Source organism: Leuresthes tenuis, unplaced genomic scaffold, assembly GCF_036924035.1.
Source record: "Leuresthes tenuis unplaced genomic scaffold, fLeuTen1.0.hap1 SCAF_23, whole genome shotgun sequence".
NCBI classification, from domain to species: domain Eukaryota; kingdom Metazoa; phylum Chordata; class Actinopteri; order Atheriniformes; family Atherinopsidae; genus Leuresthes; species Leuresthes tenuis.
In genome coordinates this window covers 10,116,646-10,137,845 of record NW_027325377.1, presented here as the reverse complement: position 1 = coordinate 10,137,845, position 21,200 = coordinate 10,116,646, and the positions used below count along the sequence as shown (strand labels likewise).

General features: G+C 39.0%; 1 long non-coding RNA gene across 3 annotated transcripts in view; it reads left to right on the top strand.

Annotated features, from left to right (window-relative positions):
- LOC140282634 (uncharacterized) overlaps nucleotides 1-21,200 on the top strand; it is a 65,985-nt gene that overhangs the window by 33,271 nt on the left and 11,514 nt on the right. For 2 of the 3 annotated variants that reach the window (XR_011909940.1, XR_011909939.1), the window contains exon 2: nucleotides 10,057-10,143. This is a non-coding gene — a long non-coding RNA (uncharacterized lncRNA). Of the gene's footprint in view, nucleotides 1-1,957; nucleotides 2,154-10,056; nucleotides 10,144-21,200 lie in introns of those variants that run through there. The other variant, XR_011909941.1, reaches the window with a different exon arrangement.

Here is a 21,200-nt window from a genome sequence, read left to right as displayed (position 1 = left end):
CTCAGTTATCCCAGTGTTTGTCCTGAGATGGACTGGTGACCCATCCAGAGTGTACCCCACCTTTCGTCTGATTGCAGCTGGGATAGGCTCCAGCCTCTGAATTGGATTGAGTGGATACAGGACATGGATAGATAGATGGATATTCTATATTGGATCATTTTCAGCCACAAAAAAATGACCAATTATGTTTATCGGTTTGTTTAATTAGGTTGGCTTTATGTACTTGAATGAAATGAGCTTTTGCTTCAGAACTGATCTCCAGTTACACTATGACTATGGTAATAATTGAGTTTGTTATTCTGTGACTCTATTGACATATTTTTTAACACAGAAATCAAGAACTAACATCTAAAAAAAGAAGAAAAAAAAGCCCAAATAAGGTCGTATTCTAATAACATTTTTGGAGTACCTTTAGTCATAAATTCCCAGACTAATCAAAGAACATCTATGGCCAAGAAGTTGCTGCAACTCTTTGACACTAACCTGCTCACTTTTTATGGGAATACGAGCATGTGTAGCCGGAGTGATTCGACTCTGGCTAAAAGTGTTCCTCTCTGCGTTGTGTTGTAGATAAAGGAAACGAGGCCAACCTCTGCTTGCCAGCCAGAAGGAGGGGAGTTTATCCTGTATGTAAACAAATTTATTAAAAGTACAACCACTTCGCCGCCTCTTACACGCACCTTTAAAAGAAATGGGAAGACATCTGCGGTTTGAGAGGCTATGCGTGCGCAGCTCAAATCTTAACTGACAAACTGCAAAGTGCCATACCCAAACATATTAATACATACACACACTAATATACAGCTCACTAACAAAAGAACAAACACTTGTGACCTGCGCAAAATGACATTAACTTATATGCAGAACCACTCTGTCATCTTACCGCTCCTCAGTGATCCCGGAGACCAACTGACAAGATCGGCGCGAATTGACAGCATGTGACATCACCAATACATTACCGGTCACCCAATAAAAACTAAATTAACAAAATAAAAGCTCCCCATAAAAAATGTTACAAAAACAAGTATATACATTGAAATCAACAACAAAATGTGAGCAAGAGCAAACTGGACTTATGGTGAAATTAACAAAAAAATATTAACTGGTTACATCCATTACATATGTATAAATGTAAATGAGCACGAACTTGCAAGAACTGCATGTACAGTGTGCACAATTTTTTATGTTAGGATGTTAATGAGTATATATGAGTATATATTTTGCTAGTATTTTTTTCCTGATAGCAGGAACATCAAATGGTCAACAATTACCACATTTGTCACTGGTCCTCCCTTCCATCAAATCAGTTATTTGAGACTGGTGCTTTCATGGTTTCAATCGTGAACAGCAGTGTGTAAAGCTGTCCCTTTTGCTGCTTGCAGTAATGAATTGCCACACCTCCCTGAAGGAACAACAAGTAGAGTAATAAAACTGACAGGTCTGAAACTTCTCTCTGTCTGCTGCTTATTGGTCCTCCTGATGTACAAAACCATGCATCAGCCAATAAGATCTTCATTTGTGGCTCTTGACATTTTTTGTAGGGTGCTTTTGGAGGACGCTCTCAGATGTTATTCTGAGAAGAAACTTTGACTACGGGGACTTTCCTCATTCTTGAGCTCAGATTGCACTGTGGTGGTTCATAGATATTTTTTTTCCCCCATCACAAACTTAGTTCCACTTTGTTATACATTTTTTGGAGGGCAATAATGACATCATTCAGGCACAGGTAATTACGTTTTCTCTGCTCTGCCTATCTTCAAATTTATGTTTGAGTGTATTCATTTGAGTCTTGGATATTTCATCTTTCTTTGCCTTGTTGGTATGATTCATCCAGTCAGCCAGGTATACACCTCAAAGGAACAGCACACACGTATACACAGACACACACATACGCGTGCACACACACTGACTCATACATATGTATGTAAGTGTGTATGGTTGCTTAGAACTCTGTGCGTGTTTGTGGTTGGTGAGTGGGACTGCTATCTGTACGTCATGTTCCTCTTTTCATTCATGATCGCACAGAAAACAGCAAGCACCACTGTCATTTCAAATACAACAAGGAAAGGAGAATCATAAAGGGAAGGAGATTGGAGGAAAACAGGAAGAACCTCACAAGATGGAGTCTTTATTCCATGTCAGAAGCACGTGAGGTAAAAAAAAACAAAGCAGCCGTGAGTACCCTTTGTGAACGCATAGGTTGTTTGTTCTTATGGCTGTGGCTGCTTTTAAGTCGTATTTAAAGTGTCTTGACTTGAGCTGTTCTGTGTTTTTCTGTTCCTCTCAGGAAAAATGGTAACAAGGCTTTCAGGTCAAAGTGCATACATGATTGGAGGATGGATCCTCCAATGTGTCCTGAGTTTTGTGTGTTAATTTACGCTGAGCAAGTTTATCAACTTTGCTCAGCAGAGGAGATCATGCTCTAGTTTCATAGTGCAGTCAATACTATGTCTATATGTATACATATATATGTGTGTGTGTGTGTGTATTCTTAATTCTCAAGGTTCGGCCCCAAAACTATACTCCCCAGGGAGGACAGTCCTTATCTGATCAGGTAGTGTCTTTCTGAAGCAAAACTATTGGTTGTCTGATTTGGTGCTTAAAAAGCCTACAAAGAAAAACTTTTTAAATGTGAATTTTTTGCTTTAAATGCTTTGGAGATATGATAGAAAAGCCAAAAGTAGGTCTGGAAAATACGGTAGAAATATCCATAAATAAAAGTATAACATGTCGAGAGCCGTGAAGTCATCTGCGCACTTGATAAACTGAACCGTCTCTTTCGAATTATGTTCCTTCAAAAAAACTGATGAGCTGTCCTGTTAATTTGAGTATTAAGTACTTTTGTGTTCTGGTTTGTTCAAACTTGGAGCGAGCACCATATCCATCGCCCCGTCCATCAAGACTATACAATGAAAGTCTTACGTATCCTTTTGCAGATAATAAGAAGCAACACGTCATGGAGGCTGGTATACGCTTGGACAGGTAGATGTTCTACTTCATATAAAGACATAAAGATATTTGGTGTGTATAGCCTCATCCAATTCCAGTCTAAAGTATCTGCCATTTTATAGAGGAGCAAGACACAGTGTTTCAGATCCGTGCCCATTTGTACACTTTTTCACCTAAAAGGAATTCATATAATTCACAGTGGGGTACACAAACCGTGATGTAATATTGAGGCATGGAAGAAATGAGTTTAGTAAAAAAAATAATAATTTAATTCTATTTACTTTTGCATGTTTTCGCGCTTGGCCATGCTTACATGAAATGGGCACGATTGTCAGATTTGAAATTTCATCAGTCAACCATACATTCAATAGTGATGTGGTAGGGGGCAGTTGGCAATCTGACTAGCAGTTTATTTATAACTTTTAAAATTTCTATAGAAATTGTCAAGAAACCCTGGGTTAACATCAGGGGCTACTTTTACAAACTTTGTGAGCGCCTATCTACACGTCGCTGTTTTATCCGTAACTGCTAACTGCGCCACTTGAAATTTCATGCATCAACACTATTTCCGTGGTAGTGCAACAAAACTTGAATGCCTCTCAGTTGCCTAGACGTTATACTCATCTTTGACTTCCTCAACACCCTGAAATGAAAGTTAGAGGTTTTTTTTTTCTTCTGTAGCACGTAGCAGTGAAAGTAACATTCATTAACTGTGAGATTGCCATATAAAAGAGGTATTTTATTGCACTGTGTTCAGTGGTAATTCTGACATAAAATTTAGATTAATTCATAATCAGGTGATTGGTTTGTTTTAGTTAGTTGACTGAGAAAAAACATATGGGGTCATTTCTGAAGTCATTTTCTTCAATAATTTTGTCTGTCCTATTTTTGTTCACAAACTGCTGCCAACGGATACCCTCCGGGCAGCAGGAAATCTCTTTCGGAAGTTTTGTATTTCACCTTCATAATATTTGTCAATCAAATTGCCCATTTCAATTTATTTAAGAAAGGTCAGCTTCCCGTGTGCTATCCCATTACAACAACAAAGTCTTCATCTTAAGTAGTGATAACTGGTAATCCTGCAGACCCAATCCTAGTTTTCTATAGCCTTTGCAAACCTTTGAAGGGAGATTCAGGATGATTCAAATGTTACATCAGGTTTGTTGTCTTTTTCGAGTGATAGTTACTTTGCATAGCTAGTTGTTTCTGTTTACATCAAATGTGAAATGTGTCCATATGTTTGCTCCTCTTTGTCTCCCAGATATTGATATTTTGTCTTGTTAGAGTTTCATGAGACAGTGAATGGGAGCCAGTTGAGCTGTCTTCCTGTGGGTAGATCAAATGTGTGCCTTTGACCCACCTTACCACACAAAGAAATTAATTCTTATTGGACTTCTTCCCAAATTGTCCCTCCTTTCCACAGAGCTAAAAAAGATTTGATTGGATCTTGTCTCTGCCTGTTTCCAACTTGTGTCGTGTCCACGATGGTTTGGGGTGGTTGTAGCTCAGGAGGAAGTGTAGTCGCCCACCAATCGGTGGTTTGACTCCGGCTTCCCCAGGTCACATGTCAAAGCATCCTTGGGCAAGACGCTGAACCGACATTGCCTACCGATGCATCCATCGGTGTGTGAATGAGTAGAAATATATAGACTAAGACATGCTGTATGAGTGTGGGTGAATGGATAAACATGACAGATAGTGTTGAAGTGCTTTGAGGGGTCAGTTAGACTATAAAAGTGCTATACAAGTACAGTACCATTTTCATGTGAAAATTGTATAATAATATGAAATTATACACACATACATATATTTATTCATGCACATGTAATGCATATGTGAACACATGTCTGTGCTTTGACTGTGTCAAACATCTGCTCTGATATGATTATGAGTATAAGAGATGCGTTTGTAATGAAGATGATAATTGACCCTTGTATTATTCTCATATATTTTTTCTTAAACTACAGATTTAGTTCAGCATATTAAAGATCAAGCTACTCTTTTTGTTTCTCCAAAACAAATAACCACAAAAGGTGAAAAAGTATGAACAACAAAAAGATGTTAACATCTGTGTGCCTGAGAGAGGGAATGTGTGTGTAATATGTAGTCAGAGGTTCAGAATTATGCCAGGAAGCATATTCCTTGGCAGCCTCCACAAATCCTGTCAGACACCACTTAGGAACACGACGTACGACGTTCCGGATGCAGCAAAATAAGTGTCTTATTGATACAGTTACATCATTAAGGAAACTGTAGTGCCTTGTTTCACATTTGTGGTGACTAATGTGTTCCTCCAGCCATTTATTGCTGACTATTGCTGACTTTGCCCTCCTTGCTGCAATTGTGTAAATGCTGCAGTTGTAGCATTTAATTGATGGTTAAAAGTCACTTGAGCTTTAACAGTTTCCCTCAGCCAGTAGGATTCTCTTTCTTTCTCCGCTGGCTATGGATCGTCTCAAAGCTAGGGGATATATGTCTCTGAGTCTATAGGCTACAAGAACAACACTAGCACTGTGTTACCTAAGAGCTGCTGTGCTCCCTGCTTACCATCTCTGTCACTCTACAGATTAGTCCTCTCAGTGTGGGAAACAAGCAGCCAGCAGTGGCCTGACATGGCTGACTTTACACTGACTTTACAATCCCGTCAATCTGTTAGTACACGACTGCGTGAGTTTTCTCAGATGTCACTGAGAGTGAAATGAAGTCTCACAGACTTCAACCAGCATTGTGTGAATATTAGTCGGTAGTTTAGCAAGTTCATCTTAACAGCTGATAGAACTGAACCTCCTTTTGGATGCTGTTCAGCAATTGCAGAGGCAGCAACAAGATTACATAATTCAACGAGAGCTTGCCCAACTTCACTGAATTGAAACATGACAGCATTTCCCAAAAAAGCCCACAATATCCCCCTGACCTCACTCTCCCAAGACTAATTTCCTTTAAGAGAAGAGTTCTTATCTCTCCCTACTGCATGCTGGAGAATGACTAGGTCAGAGCTAACGTGTCAAATACAAAGCTTGCTTTTGTTTTATGTAAACTTAATAAGCATGGGATATTTGGCATATCAATATCAGTATTGGCATCCAAAGTGTTACAGTTGTGGACTGTTGTTACTCTCTCTTGAAATAGATGTCCTGCAAAGTTTACACAGAGAACAAAATAGGCATATCCTAATAGATATAAAAAAGGAAGAGTAAAGTTGAACACATATGTATGTTTCAAGGAGTAAAGCCACTTCACATTAGCCCCGACACTTAATCCCTACCGTAAATCATAGTAGAAGGAGTTTCATGGTTTGGAGCTGCTGTGCTGCTCTGGAGTCACTGAGGAAACAATGAATACAAACAAAGGATTCTATCAGGGCAGTAGTCCATGACCTGAAACTGAACAGGTTGAGGTTGCCTAATGGAGGTTGTCACCGCTAAAGAAGGTTCTTCCATTTCTTGATAAGAAAATAATGTGAATAAATACTCACTGTATTCTGTGAAGACATAAAACGTGTGTTACAAATCTATTATTGGATTATGGAATATGGATTATGATTGTATTAAAATTTATTGGATTGTAATTGACTTCAATTGGATGTATCTTTGAAGTGCCTCAGAAGGTGCTTACTGTTTACTGCAATTGCACAGTTTTAGGGAAATTAAAACAAAACACTTCTTGGGCCTTTGTGGTTTATTCTCAAATCAGTAGATCATCATCTTGTTGACATCTGGACATAAAAATGTTGGTAGCTGTCTTGAGGACATAACTTTAAGGACATAACTTTTTGATGTGTGGAAGTCAGAGAAACTGCCAGGCATGTGAAAGGTTTCTGTTTTAGTTTCTAATCAAATCAAGGAAAAGAAAGGAAAATAGAAATGCTTGTTTTAGAGGCACTTAAAGCTGCATGATGGATCTCTGCAAAATGGTGACCTCTGGTGCAAGTGAGAAGTAGCTACAGTTTGTTTTTAAATGTAATGCAGAGCATGATGGTCACGACTATAGCTACAGATGTTAGCTACTGTTCTAATTGCAAAGCAGACTGTACACACTTTGTGTACATTGTGGAAGGCTAGAAAAAACTTGACTAAGCAAGAAGAACAAAGCTACTAAACAAGTTTGGACCTTCAGTATTCAGTTGTGTGATTCTGTGACATTATTTCTTTCATTCATATTTCTTGACAACCTCGATGGACTATTTTCATTAATCCATCTTTGATAAATTTGGATATAGTCTAAAATTATTTTTGCATTTTGTCACGTGGAATTGAGTGTTTACACACAAGGGAGACAATTTGAGATGTATTAATACACTTTTTCTGTGTTTCAATCAAACTCTGATACATGATTTTTTATATCCATTGATACCAATTTATTCTGATACCAGAGCTCTTTACCTGAGCTATAATATCAGAATATGATCATCTTTTACTTTATCTTGAAACAGGGACAGAGGTGTCATTCCACTGGACTGACACAAAAAAAATCCTGTTTGTTCATAGCATTGCGAGACATTTTTAACTGTCTCGGCTTTTAACGACGCGTGTCAGAGATAAAGCCGATGCATTGCACACAGCTCTACAGTTTGGACCGAATTGGACATTAATGTTCATGACTTGCAGCCCTTCTGGAGAATGTCTAGTGCCTGTCTATATTGCCTGTATGAAAACAGTTCAAAACTGAATGGCAATTAATGGTTTATACTGTTATGCTCACATATATTTTACCTGCTAACATCAACATGTACACATTCTCATGGTAGCATTTAACTTGAAACACCACTGTAGTGCAGCCTAACAACTCACTGTAGAGTATTTGCAACACTCATTTTGTGAGAAGCCCAGACAGCTGTTGATACCAGTTGGATATTGTACTTATGTTCTGGCTATATAGAAACCTTGTGATTTGTTTGGATTCCATTAAATTAAATGTTTTTTAAATTATTTTTTCTATAGTGCTTATTTGCAATAGAAATTATCCCCAGGTACTTTAAAGATACAATCCAGTTCAATAATTCAGTTCAACTCATAATAATCCAATGTAATCAAATTCATTAACATTCAAATTAGTCCAAATTATATATATTACCAATTCAGAAAAAAGTTGCCTTGCTAAGGAAACCAATATTTTGCATCAAATATTTTCAGTCCCCAGTCCCGAGTATGCGTGAGGTGACATTGGAGAAGAATATTCTCTTTCAACAGGAAAGAAGCTCCAGCAGAACCAGACTCAGGAAGGGTGGCCATCTGCCTCACCTACTTGGGGCCTGTGATGCAGCTTTGCAAACATAAACTATGCTGACATGTCCCTTGTAAAAAGAGGAGCCTTTCTCCTGGCAACTTATCCAAACTAGCCATACTTCTTTGGTTTTGTCTTTTTACCCCTTGCGATTTCAATTAGCATTACATGGTCTGACCTTGAGGTGCACTGGCTGGGATGTCCACTTCAAGGAAGATTGGCAACTAATAATTCTTGATAGACACCAGTTTCTTTTGAAATGCCTTTACATTCCTTTCCTGATTGATGTACAACAACAATTGCTTTTCTATAATCACTGCTGATAATTTGCTAGTGTGCTAACACATACCTGAATGCCATTGACCACTAAATTTTGGTACATTTTTTGTTGAATGAATAATGACATGATATAATGTGTTGTTAATCTGAGATTGTATATAACTAATTTCTAGACCTGGTAAAGATTAGTGGTGCAACAGATCATCATTGATCCGCGATCCGTTCGGGTCAATATCTTCGGTTCGGCACGCGGATTGATTTATGAAAAAAAAAAAAAAAGAAGTTGTGCGCATGTGCAGTCCTCTCTCAGCGTGGTCATGGCGATTGGAGGAACGGAGGAGCTTGAACGCCCCGCGTAATTTAAGTCCCCTGTATGGGGAAAAGAGAGTTAGTGGATAAAACCTTGACGGTGTGTAGGCACTGTGGCACAACAAAGTCAAATGACAGTGGAGACACATCAAGCATGGCCACGTATTTGAAGCAACATCACCCCGGTGTTTCACTGACTGGAGTGAAAACGAAGGCTGCTCAACAACCGCATATCACCGCGGCAATTATGCAGCCCCTTGGTGCACAATCCGACCGGGTTAAAGCCATCACAAACGCTATGGGTGTGTATATAGGTGCAGACATGAGGCCAAATTCGGTTAAAGGAAGGAAATATGCCTGTTGATGTTGCACTTTAAGTTGTTCATTAATTATGTTGAAAAGAAGATATTATGCCTTGTGCACATTAAGATTATTTTATATATTTTAATTTAATAATTTAAAAGTGTTAATAAACAAAAAGACCAAACTTATATTTATTTGTCTTTTCTTTTTTTTTTTGCTGATCCGAAAAATGATCCGATCCGTGACTGATCCGCGAAACGATCCGAACCGTGAGTTTTTTTTATCTGTTGCACCCTTAGTAAAGATCATAGACTAATTTATGCTTTAAAATACTATAACACGTTAGAAGTTTATGGTAATTCAACTCCTTTTTTATGTCATTTGGCAAAATGCTAAATTACAAGTTGGTCCTGAGGGCATCCTAGCTTATTGTATGGCAGCTCTGCCACTGGTTTGTGAGGATGTGTGTACAAAACTATGCATGAGAAACTAATTGTGACGCAAACCTAACATGGGTTGAATGGTGCTAAATAAATACATACCATTTATCATTAAATGGAAACAGTTTTAACTGTCACTTGTTTATTTATATTTAATGTTCAGAAGCAACACGCTATGCACTGAGAAGTGCTTTATATAATCTCATTCTTATCCTTAATATGAGCATCTTCAATACATTAAGAGCTACTTATGCCATGTGGGAAATCAAGGTGGAAAGACATATCTCAGGGGCAGTAGAGAGACGATTCCAATGATCTGTTAACAACATCTATGTGCGTTTGTAATCGTAGCGTCACTGCTCGCCTCATCTGTGTTTATTTATGATGATTGGTTTTTATGTAACATCTATGTTCTAGTTTTGCTTCTTGGGCAGCACTACTGGCTGGGTGCCAGTCATCAGGGGCAGGCAGTAAAGAGATGCTGTCCATTACAAAGTGACTTCTTATGTAACATTTGCTCTCTCTCTTTCTCTCTCTGTCTCTTTCTATGCAGGCACCCTTGGAATTTAATGTATGCAGCAGAAGCCTATGGACTTTAAATCAACAACAGGATTGAGAAGACGCACTACTCTCAAAAAAGGTTTGAATCGCTTTCAATTTATATGTGTGTGAGTCTGTATGTGTATTTGTGTGCATCTACTATGAATTTATTGTGATCGTATTTCCAGTTAACAAACATATTCAAGATCCAAGTGAAATGTGTAGAGTTTATACCCTTTTGTGTTTCTTCTCTTTGGACCAAATTGTTTACCTGGCTGTGAAATTAAAGGAATGTGTGTGCGTGGGCGAACAGCGTGATCCTACCAGTTTTTTAAGGCTTTGTGTGCATTTGTGAGTGTGCATATGTGTCTCTTGCACTCATACCACTCCCTCTCAGTATGAACTTTGTCTCCAAACCGGTACATGTGGCCTTTACAGCTTCACCTTGTGAATTTTGTACTGTTGTTCTTTGAGTCCTCATATGAGACCACATATGAGGTACATAATATTAATGGCTTCATCAATTTGTGAAAGAACAAGCTGAACAACTACCTGGTTCAAATCGGGCCTTTTTGTCTGGAGTTCTGCCCTGGCATTCAAGGGTTCTCTCCAGGTACTTTGGCATCCTTCCAGGGTCCAAAAACATGTATATTAGGTTGCTTGGTAACTCTAAATTGACCTCAGGAATGAGCGTGAATGGTTGCTTGTCTTGTTTTGTGTTGGCCCTGCAATGGACTGCGATTTGTCCAGGATGTACTTTACCTTTTGCTCAATGGCAGCTGGAGTAGGCAAAATTAATACAAAATTGGAAGCTGAAGAAACTGCTCAATCCCTCAAATACACATGTGGCAGATTATAGTGTGTGAATAGCATTCCTTTTATGTTTTCATATAGTGGTTTGTGGTTTGAGATGCAAAGACAAGCAGTGACATTTGTGAGGAACTAAGTTTACAGTGCCCTCTCTCTCGCGCTGAAGATACCTTGCTTCCTGACTTTCATTTAACGATAAGGATAACTACATAAACTATTTGAGAAGTGAGGGGAGGTGGCTGTGTTGTTGAGTCAGAGTTGAGTCAGAACTGGTATGACAACACTTTTGAAAGTGTTGCACTACGAATGACAGTGCACTCTCTCACTCACATACACACACACACGCATATTCACACTCACCAGTCTGACAGACGCACATGTATTCTGCTCTGAAGTGGAAGAGGACAGGGAAGCACAGAGGCAGTGGGCACCTTCCAGCTTTTTTCTCTCATGGCTGTTGGTGAGTTATTGGAGTGGGTGTCATCTATTGTTCTACAACGTCTTTCTAATTTGTATGGCATGTGGGTCATGTAATGTAATCAGGCTACAGTGAAGAAAATGTAATTTAGCATTATTCCGCTATATTTAAGAAAACATTTGCTGCACTGAAAGGGATTCAGTGCATGTGGTCCAAAATCTTTTTTTTTTACGAGGACCATATTAAAGTAAATTTAGGAGCTGAAGACTTTATTTACTTTGAGGAAACTTTGTGTTAAAAGATTTTAACACAAATTATTTTAACACAAAAGATTTTAAAGTAGCAGATGACTTCATAACTACTCTTGGTGGTTAACAAAAAACCTTTTCCTAATGACTGCGTACTCGTTTTTGAGAGACAATAGATGTTATTATTCTCTATTCAAATAGCTAAGCTACCAAATTGTTAAGGATATAGAAGTTGTCTTAATGACATAATTTAGCAGGTTTGTTGACAAACTGTGGTTGGTTTTCATAGTTAACTGTTACATTATTTGTTAGAACAGATCAAGTCCAACATTAGCAGTCTGGTTTTGCTGCTGCCTGAGCACTGATTTCTCACAGTTAGCACAAGAGACATGCATTCTTTTTGTGTCGTTGACCTAAAATCTAAAATGAGTTAATTTTTTTACAGTTATGTTGAAGCACTGGCAGCTGTTGGTTAAGGTCAACTAGAGATGGCAGTTTACAACAGTAAAAGTTCACTTCACAGTGACTGCCAAAAAGAAAGTACACCCTCTTTCAATGCTGAGGTTTTACATGTCAGGGCATATAAAAAAAACTGTTTTCCAGTTCCAGGAGTATAACCCTTCCCAGAATGATGGATAGTAACAACTGTTTTTCTAAAATCATTGCGGATGTCTTTCCTCCTAGACATTGTGTTAACACTCCCTAAAGCTTGAGAACCACAAACTATCAAAACCTCTGCTTTTTTACAGGCGGTTACACTTGATCAGATGATCAGTTAATCAAGTACATTTTATAAGAAGCCCTTGACTGCTATTTATGTCTTGTTGAAGCAGTATGGGTGTGCTTAGTTTTTTTACACTCTCCTTCTGCATTTTGGCTTAAGTTTTGTTGGATAAATATCTTATGTGTATTTAATCAACACCACCTAAGTCCAGACTATCCCTCTTGATTTTTTGGCCATGGGGTTAGCTCCTGCTTTAGACACATGTGACACAAAATTCAATATCAGGGGATCCCCTCAAAAAAAAGAGACCAGACAAAGTAAATGGAGCAGAAGAAGAATGTCGTCATCGAGGATTGTTTTGAGAAGAGATTCTGCATCAGATTTGCCATCATCCATACCTCATTGAAAAAGCACAAGGACTGTAAACCGATAAAATATTTATGCGTGGAAAGGTTTTGTTGTTTTGCCAGTGCTACTGGAATCTCTCCAGTATTTATGAACTGCTGAGAGGACTAGGTGTGGCACTGCTGTACCTTTGCCCTGCGCTGCAAGAACATGAAATTCAGAGTAGCTGTATCTCCACTTACAAAAAACAACCATGCAGTTGACTTCTTTTTCAAGATGTAAAGACAAGTAGGGACTGTTCTGTCATCGCTGATACATTTGGTTTTAGTTTGCCTGTGTGTTTGTGTGTGTGTGAACAAAGGGCATATTCCATCAGATGGTAAATCTCTGTGGGGGGTAAACTAGAGTTCAGCCTCATTAGCAAGGGACCCACTCGTCACTCAGGTCACACGTGTGCAGTGTCTTTCTCCATTGCAGACACACATACACAGTCGTTAAAGGGGAAGTTAGTTTTTTTTTAAAACCTGGACCTTATTTCTGGCATAAAATACGTTAATCTACTCATCGATAACAGTTTGGTGAAAGTCTCCAATCTTACTGTTTAGCTCCACTAATCAGTTGCTAAAGTGATTATGACTAGGGTCGTAGCCTCAAAGCCTACATATATTATATCTATATTAATCCATATATGACAAACATCTTTACCAACATGACAACATCTTTCACAAAACAGAGTGATTTGTTGCTCAATATTACCCTAGAATTACTTCTAAAACTCAGTTACAACTGTGTTTTGGGGGTGAATTGTCCTTTTGACCAGCTACAGTGATCTGTTTCTCGCATGTTTCAGAAATATCTGGGACACAGCTGGAAGCACAAATACAGCTGCTCAGAAAAGGTGAGAGCAGGAAAAACAGAGCTCTATCTCCAATTAAAGAGTATGATCTATGGCCACAAGCACACATTCAGTCTCACACACAGCTGGGTTGGACCTTAAAGGGGAAGTTTTTGTTTTTTTTTAAACCTGGACCTTATTTTATGCCATAAAATACCTTCATTTGCTCACCAATAATAGTTTGATGAAAGTCTGCGTCCTTCACTATTAGATCACTCGAGATCCGCGTATATCCATATAACAGGAGTGAACGGAGCATTGACAGTACAGCTTCTAAATAAGGCATTATCTGTCTTTATTTCACCAATACTTAATACGAATGAATGAATGAACACGTACTATTGCACCGTTAGTTCAGAGCTGCTGTGTTGTTGTAATTGGGGGCTATCGGGAGCTTATCAGGGGCTTTCTACACGCTCGTCTAGTGGGATGATGTCATCGCCGCGCACCTTCTAAGAAGGCATTAGAAGGAAATGTTGGCTGCTATTTGGTATGGTTGTTAGTAAGAAGATGTCAGATTGAAATCTCAACTGGGGCCTTTCTGTGTGGAGTTTGCATTTTCTTTACATGCATTGGTTCTTTCTGACCATCCATCCATGTTTGCCTTGTTGTCTATGTGTTTGCCCTGTGATGGACTGGCAACCTGTCCAGGGTGTATCCCGCCTTTCCCCTGAAGGAAAATGGGTTAGGCTCCAACCCCACTACAATTATGAGTAGAATAAAGTGGCTATGAAAAATGAATGAATAAATGACTAGGAAGATAATTCCACTTTTATCAATTCATTTTTTATTTTACATTTGTTGATAGACAAATGAGTATCCAGCATATAACAAGAGGTCTTGAAAGGCATAAGTAAGTTTTTATGACAAAAAATCAATCCAGTATTTGCAGATGGATAATTCCAACATGTGCTTTCAAATTTGGCACTCACCTCTATAGTGCTAACTCGTTACCAGCAACTCTCTAAATAATATTGCTCCAAACCCTGTCTTGTTTTTTAATGCTAAATCCACCTTGCAAAGAAGTTATTAGAAAAACATCCAATTTAGTGTCTGTGCCCATCCTTTTGAGGGTCACGAGGGACTGGAGCCTATCCCTGTTGTAAAAGAGTGAGATGCGAGCCAGGCTAGCACAGCATGCATTTCCCATGCATTCTGTCTTCATGTTAAAATAAGCTAAGCTAAGTTAGTGATTTGATGACTTGTCAGTGTTGCAGTTCATGCACTTATGTATTTGTTAAATTGGTTAAATTAAAGAAGTACGCACTTTGGACATTTCCATCATTACAATTGTGCAAAGACAGCTGTGCATCTATTAGTCCACATCTTGAGACACACTGTTGAACACACTGCTGATATCTGGACATCATTAATAGTTCAAAATGTGTCTTTGATTGTTATCCACTCTGACACACTACATTTAATAATTGTATCAAGAGACAAGAGCACAAAAAATGAATTATCAAAAAATCAATTAATTAAAAATGACCTTCTTTAGTGTAGCCGAACAGCTTTAAATGTATATCATACAATTTGGAAATCCATCAGAACCCAGAAAAAACTTAGCCTCTTGGGGACTCTTGAGGTTCCAGTTTAGCCAATGAATAGTTACTATCTAGGCCAAGAATGCATGTGATTAATCAATACTCCTCAGGCCATCAATTGAAACCAGAGCTTGTGAAATCCATTATTGCACCTTGCCTTTAGATTTTGCAAATAAATCTGTTTGTAGAGACTATTCTTTTCATTAACATGGAATTCCATTTACATAGAATTAAACATTTTATGTTAATTCATTCAGTTAATATATAATGAATAATCTACATTGTCCTTGCCCTCTGACCTCCATCTGGGTTGAGGCTGCACAGTCAGAAATTAAATGGCTCCTAAAGTAAACTTATGTTCTCAGTTTGGGAAAGAATCTGACTGTGAATGAGGCTCATACCCCACAGGGAGGGCATGAGAACCACATCCGCTTTCCCACAATGCCTTGTGTGTACAGAGAGGTGGGAGGGTGAGCAAACTGGTCTTTGCCTTTGGCATTGCCATGGAGACGAAGGCTCCTTATATAGAGTCCCTCAGCTGTTCTCATTCTCCCGCTGTTTACCATTCAGTTCATATGTCTTAGGCAAACGGAATGTAATTTAGAGCCCGGTGGAACTGGGACTGAGCAGAACCACTGAGCAGAGCTAGTTTATGCGTGGTCCTACTGTTTCACAGACCACAAATGTCAGAGCAAGACAGTGACACTGCCAGAGTTGTTGGTTAATTTCTGTGTGCAATCAAACACACTGGTATTCCCTCTCATCCTTCCGGCATTGATGGGACCCTGTCCAGCTGCCTGAGAAAAGAGAGCACTGGGCTTTACACGCACACACAGGCTCACAAAGTTGCCCTAGGGTGTAAAGTGTGCATCCTGGAGTCAAGGAAATGCTGACAGAGAAGAAGAATGACAGATTCTCCTAGGATGACTCCTTACACACACAAACACATAGACACTATTATACTCACTCACAAATATAGTCACACCTACATTAAGCACATCAGATCCATACTCCACTGGCATGTGGGTGTGTGCTTCCTCTAATTCGCTCACATTTTTTTTTACTTGTTTCAAGGAGACACACCCACTTTGTTTTGTAGGACAGAACACACGCATACACACAGAGAAAAAGGAGTGTGCACAATAACTGTCACAATCAGAGTACTGTGAGTCAGGAACTACCACTTGAAGCAGCTGCCCAGTTTGAAGATAGTATAAGGTCGGACATAATGACCACTGAGGAGAAATACAAAAAGATTCACTGTTGTGATGAAATGGACACGATCACTGTGGTTGATTTCTGAAGAAAGGGAAGATTTTTGATCTCAAATCTAAATCAAAAGGGAAAATTGGGTCAAGACAAAGAAAGGAGGAAACATATTTTACCTATTGTGCGCACACTATGACAAAGGTGATGGTGAGTTAACAGGAACTACAACAGACTTATTTTTCTTTTATGTAACACAGAATTGATGCTGTTGCTGCTTGACTTGCTGCTTGTTACTGAGCTGAGTGCCTGTGTAAGTGGGAGTGTCTAAGTGTTCACCACTGCCTCATGTTTGCTTATGCTACCGGTGCGCATGGCTACATTAACAAGATGACTAAGACAACAAGATCTGCTGGGCTCAGATCCACCTCTACTGATAAGAACAACTGACCTACCACCTCTAAGAATTGCTCTGTTTTTATCCGACAAATGCCAGGTTCACAGCACAATAGTGGATGTTGTCAGACAAGCAGAGGCTGTCTGTGTGTGGGTGTGTGCTTGTATGTGTGCATGTGGAGACTAGGAGAAGAAGAAAAGTCTGGAAATCTTGACAAGATGCCAAATGCCAGAAAAATCCTCAGGCTGAGGAGTTTAAGTGTCTTGGGTTGGCAGGTTGGAGTGAGAGATGGACAGACAAATATCATCAGCTGTATTGAGGTACTCCAGTCCTTTATGGTGAAGAGGGAGTTGACCTGGAAGGTGAAGCGTTCAATTTACTGGTCCGTTTTTGTTCCTACCCTCACCTATGGTCCAGAGATCTTGATAGTGAGCAAAAGAACGAGATTGCAGATGTAAGCGGCATAAATGGGTTTCCTTCGGGGAGTGGCTGGTCTCAGCCTTAGAGATAGGGTGAGGAGCTTGGCCATTCGGAAGGAGCTCAGAGTAGAGCTGCCGTTCCTCCGAATCAAAAGGAGTCAGCTGATTATATATCCCTTCTGGCCTAGGAATGCCTCGGGATCCCCTATCAGAAGCTGGAGAGTGTTGGTGAGGAGAGGGATGTCTGGGTTTATCTCCTGAAACTGTTGCCTCCGCATCCTGACTTCAGATAAGCGGAAGACAATGGATGACCAAATGGATGCTAGAAAATTATTCCAGGCTCTGCCAATTACATCTATTTGTTCCAGGGTAATCAGGATAAAACCAAATGAAACTATTGAGATGAGATGCAGTGGAAACCATATTACGTTTAAGGAAGAAAATGCCCTGAAGTTGATAATTGAGGAACATCACAAGTTATTTTAGAGCTTAGTCAAATTTTAGATGGTATTTTCAAATAATGCAAGTTTAACTGATTCATCAAGTAATCTGTAAGTTGAATGATTGGAAAATCAGTTTGCAACTATTTCATCAGATGACTGAAAGGACTTGACATGTCACATGCAAAAAATCTCGTGGTTCCCTTCTCTTGTTGAGCCTTGAAGGATTGTATGTTTTTTTATCTTCTATGTAGCTTTGACAGTTTATTCATATTCATTGCTATGGAGATAAATTTAATGCAGTTGTTTTTTTAAGCCACCATCTGGAAGCTCTCAAAAGAACTATAGTTCAACTGTGGTATTAGGTACTAGCACGTCAAAGGAAATAATGATAATAACAAGAAACTAAATATTTTGAGTGTAGTGTGCTTACTGGACTCTATATTTTCAGATATCCTTTTTCTCATCAATTATAGTCACATTTCAAACAGTTGAATGTATTTTTTATGCTAGTCTCTTTGTCTTTTGCATTATGTGTACTTTCAAGTACATTTTCTTTTTGATGTTCTCATTTCATCCAAACCATCAAAAAGGGAAATTCCATTTGCATCCAATTAGCTTCTGTCATTTTAATGCAGCTATCAACCTGCCCAACCATAATTCCAGGCAAGAAGCTGGCTCAAAAAACATGTTTTTACCAACCTGGGCAAAATCTGACCATTTTGCATAATTTCCTTGCAACAATAATATCAAGCCTCACTTGATTGCTCTGAATTGGATAACTGATAGAAAGTCGTCAGGGTCACAAAAGAGTGTTTTTATGTGTTCTAGTGGCTAGGTTAAAATGCTGTGAGACAATGTCTGATTCTCCAGCTCTCAGTGCTGGAATCTCATCCTGCTGGATGAGAGCCATGCTATATCTGTCATTAAAGTAGATGAGATTATTTTACAGTCAAACAGGGTTGGCACTGGCACACAAAAACCAGGCAGAATACATGCGTTCACAGCACAGCTGGATTAGCTGGCAGGCAAATTTTATCCTCCCGCAAGTTGAAAATTTTACAAAGCATTAATATTTTGGTCAGTTCAGTCAGTTCTAGATCTGCAGTATTATTGACACAAAAATAACCCATTCTCTCTACTGTTGTTATTGTGACTGTGGGTTATGTGCCAACATAGAGTAAAATCCAAGGTGCACTTGTAGAATCCTAAAAGGCATATTATTTTCTGTTTTCTCTATCCATGCACAATAAAGGTAAGCACAATAGCAATGATGTGACCATATCAAAATTGCAAGGTAAAGAGATCTCTTGGGTTGGCACTTAGGATAATGGGGCATACGTTAACTGCCCTATTTCTGGACAAGGACAGCTGTTGTCTGTATGGCTAATGCAAACACTAATGTCGATAGGTTCACAAGTCTTACAAGTTTCCTCACGTACATTAAAATACTTCTTGTTGCTTTAATGACTGCTTAGGTTGACAATGGCTATACTTATTCTTCTCTAGTTATTTTTGTCACCATTGTCAGCAAACATGGTATTAATGAATTATTCCATTCCATATTAACAGTTCCTGTTTCCATGAAGCAAGAGAAGCCCTTTTGATTAGCTTACATGCAACACACCCACATTTCTTAAATTAGACACAGGGTTAGGGTTAAGTTGTGACGTTTGACACCAATGCAGACTAACACTTCCTCAAGTACAATGAATGTCACAAGAAATTATAACCAGTTGACTACCAGTGTGTGTGTAATTTGAATGACTCAGTGTGATGGATGAACAGTTTATTGCTAGCAGAACGCCTACAAAGGTTTCTCAGCATGTCAGTGGTTTCTTGGTACCTCTTTCTTTTTTTTTTTCTGGCTAAAAGATCACAGATAGTTGTTCCAGAAAACCAAGATTAATTAGTCATGTATCAGAATGTATTTGTGGGTTTATTTGTTACCATGCAAGGCCTTGAAACCACATTTGCATCCCATATGGTACTTTTGTGTACCAGTGTGTGTTCACAGAGCATTTCAGCTAAGAAGAAATTCTAGTTTTATCTGACTGGGGCTTTTTCAGTAGTTTTGGTCAACACAAGCTCTAATGAAGATTGTGTAAAAGAAGTCAGGGGAGGCAAGTAGCCCTTAGGTTACACAAACTGTTAAGAAAAATTAAACCAATGAGGTACGTATCACTTACCCAAACAATTCAATTTTATTTATATAGCGCCAAATTACAACAATTGTCATCTCAAGGCACTTAAATAATATAGTCCAATTCAAGCCAACTGGAATTCAATTCATTGTAATCATAATCCAATTCGTTCATATAGAGCCAATTCAAAAGATAATATCCTGGCTAAGGAAACCCACAGATTGCACCGAAACTTGTCTTCAGTCCAATCTCCCGTCCTTAGCATGCCTGTGGCGACTGTGGAATGGAACGACTCCCTTTTAACAGGAAGAAACCTCTGGCAGAACCAGACTCAGGAAGGGTGGCCATCCGCCTCGACCAGCTGGGGTTTGAGAAGACAGAAAAGAGGGGGGAAAAACACCATAACACCATTCAAAGGATACCTGTTGGAACAGGGAAACACAAGTTAATAACCACAATAATGTCACATGTACATAAAATCATTTGAGAAATTAAACAGACAGCAAAAAAAAAAGACAGCAAAGTGAGGAAAGGTGTGACAGATGAGGTCCCCCAGCAGTCTAAGCCTGTAGCAGCTTAACTATGGGATGTTTCAGGATCACCTGAGCCATCCCTAACTATAAGCTTTATCAAAAAGGAAAGTTTTAAGCCTAATCTTTAAAGTGGAAAGGGTGTCTGCTTCCCGGACATTTACTGGCAGCTTATTCCACAAGAGACGGGCCTGATAACTGAAGGCTCTACCTCCCATTCTACTTTTAGAAACTCTGGGAACAACAAGTAAACCTGCAGTTTGGGAGCGAAGTGCTCTGTTAGGAAAATATCTTACAATGAGATCTTTAAGATATGATGGAGCTCGGTCATTAAGAGCTTTATATCTGAGGAGAAGAATCTTACATTCTATTCTGAATTTAACAGGGAGCCAATGCAGAGAAGCTAAAACTGGAGAAACATGATCTCTCCTGTTAGTTCTCATCAGAACTCTCCATTGTAAACAACCATCACAGTTTGCAGAATGACAGTAGTTGTGTACACAGATCTTTGCAATGCTATAACATCTCAGCTGCCCATGGTTTTGATTTAAAATTAAATATATGGGTAATGGTTTGAGGGCTGCATGTTGGTGGCTGCAGGTGGTATGGTGATTAGCACTGTTGCCTCGCAGCAAGCGTGTTCCAGGTTCAATTCTCAGCTGGGGCCTTTCAGTGTGGAGTTTGCATGTTTTCCCCGTGTATACGTGTGTTCTCTCCAGGTACTCCAGCTTCCTACAGGCGACCCTACAGTTGGATTAAGCGGGTATAGAAAACGAAAGGTAATGGTCTGCATTTATAGAAAGCCTTTCTAAACTTGACTATGTTATACAAAGTACATTAATAGTGTTTCCTCATTAAGTCATTCACACAGCAGTGCTAGCCGTACATACAGCACAATTTTTTTTCTCTATCATACGCATCGACAGACAGATGAGTATATTGGGGCAATGTGGGAGTTAGTGTCTCTACATCCCTGGTGGATGATTATATTGTTCAGACATGCACAGACGTGATTTAGTAAATATGAATAAACTGCA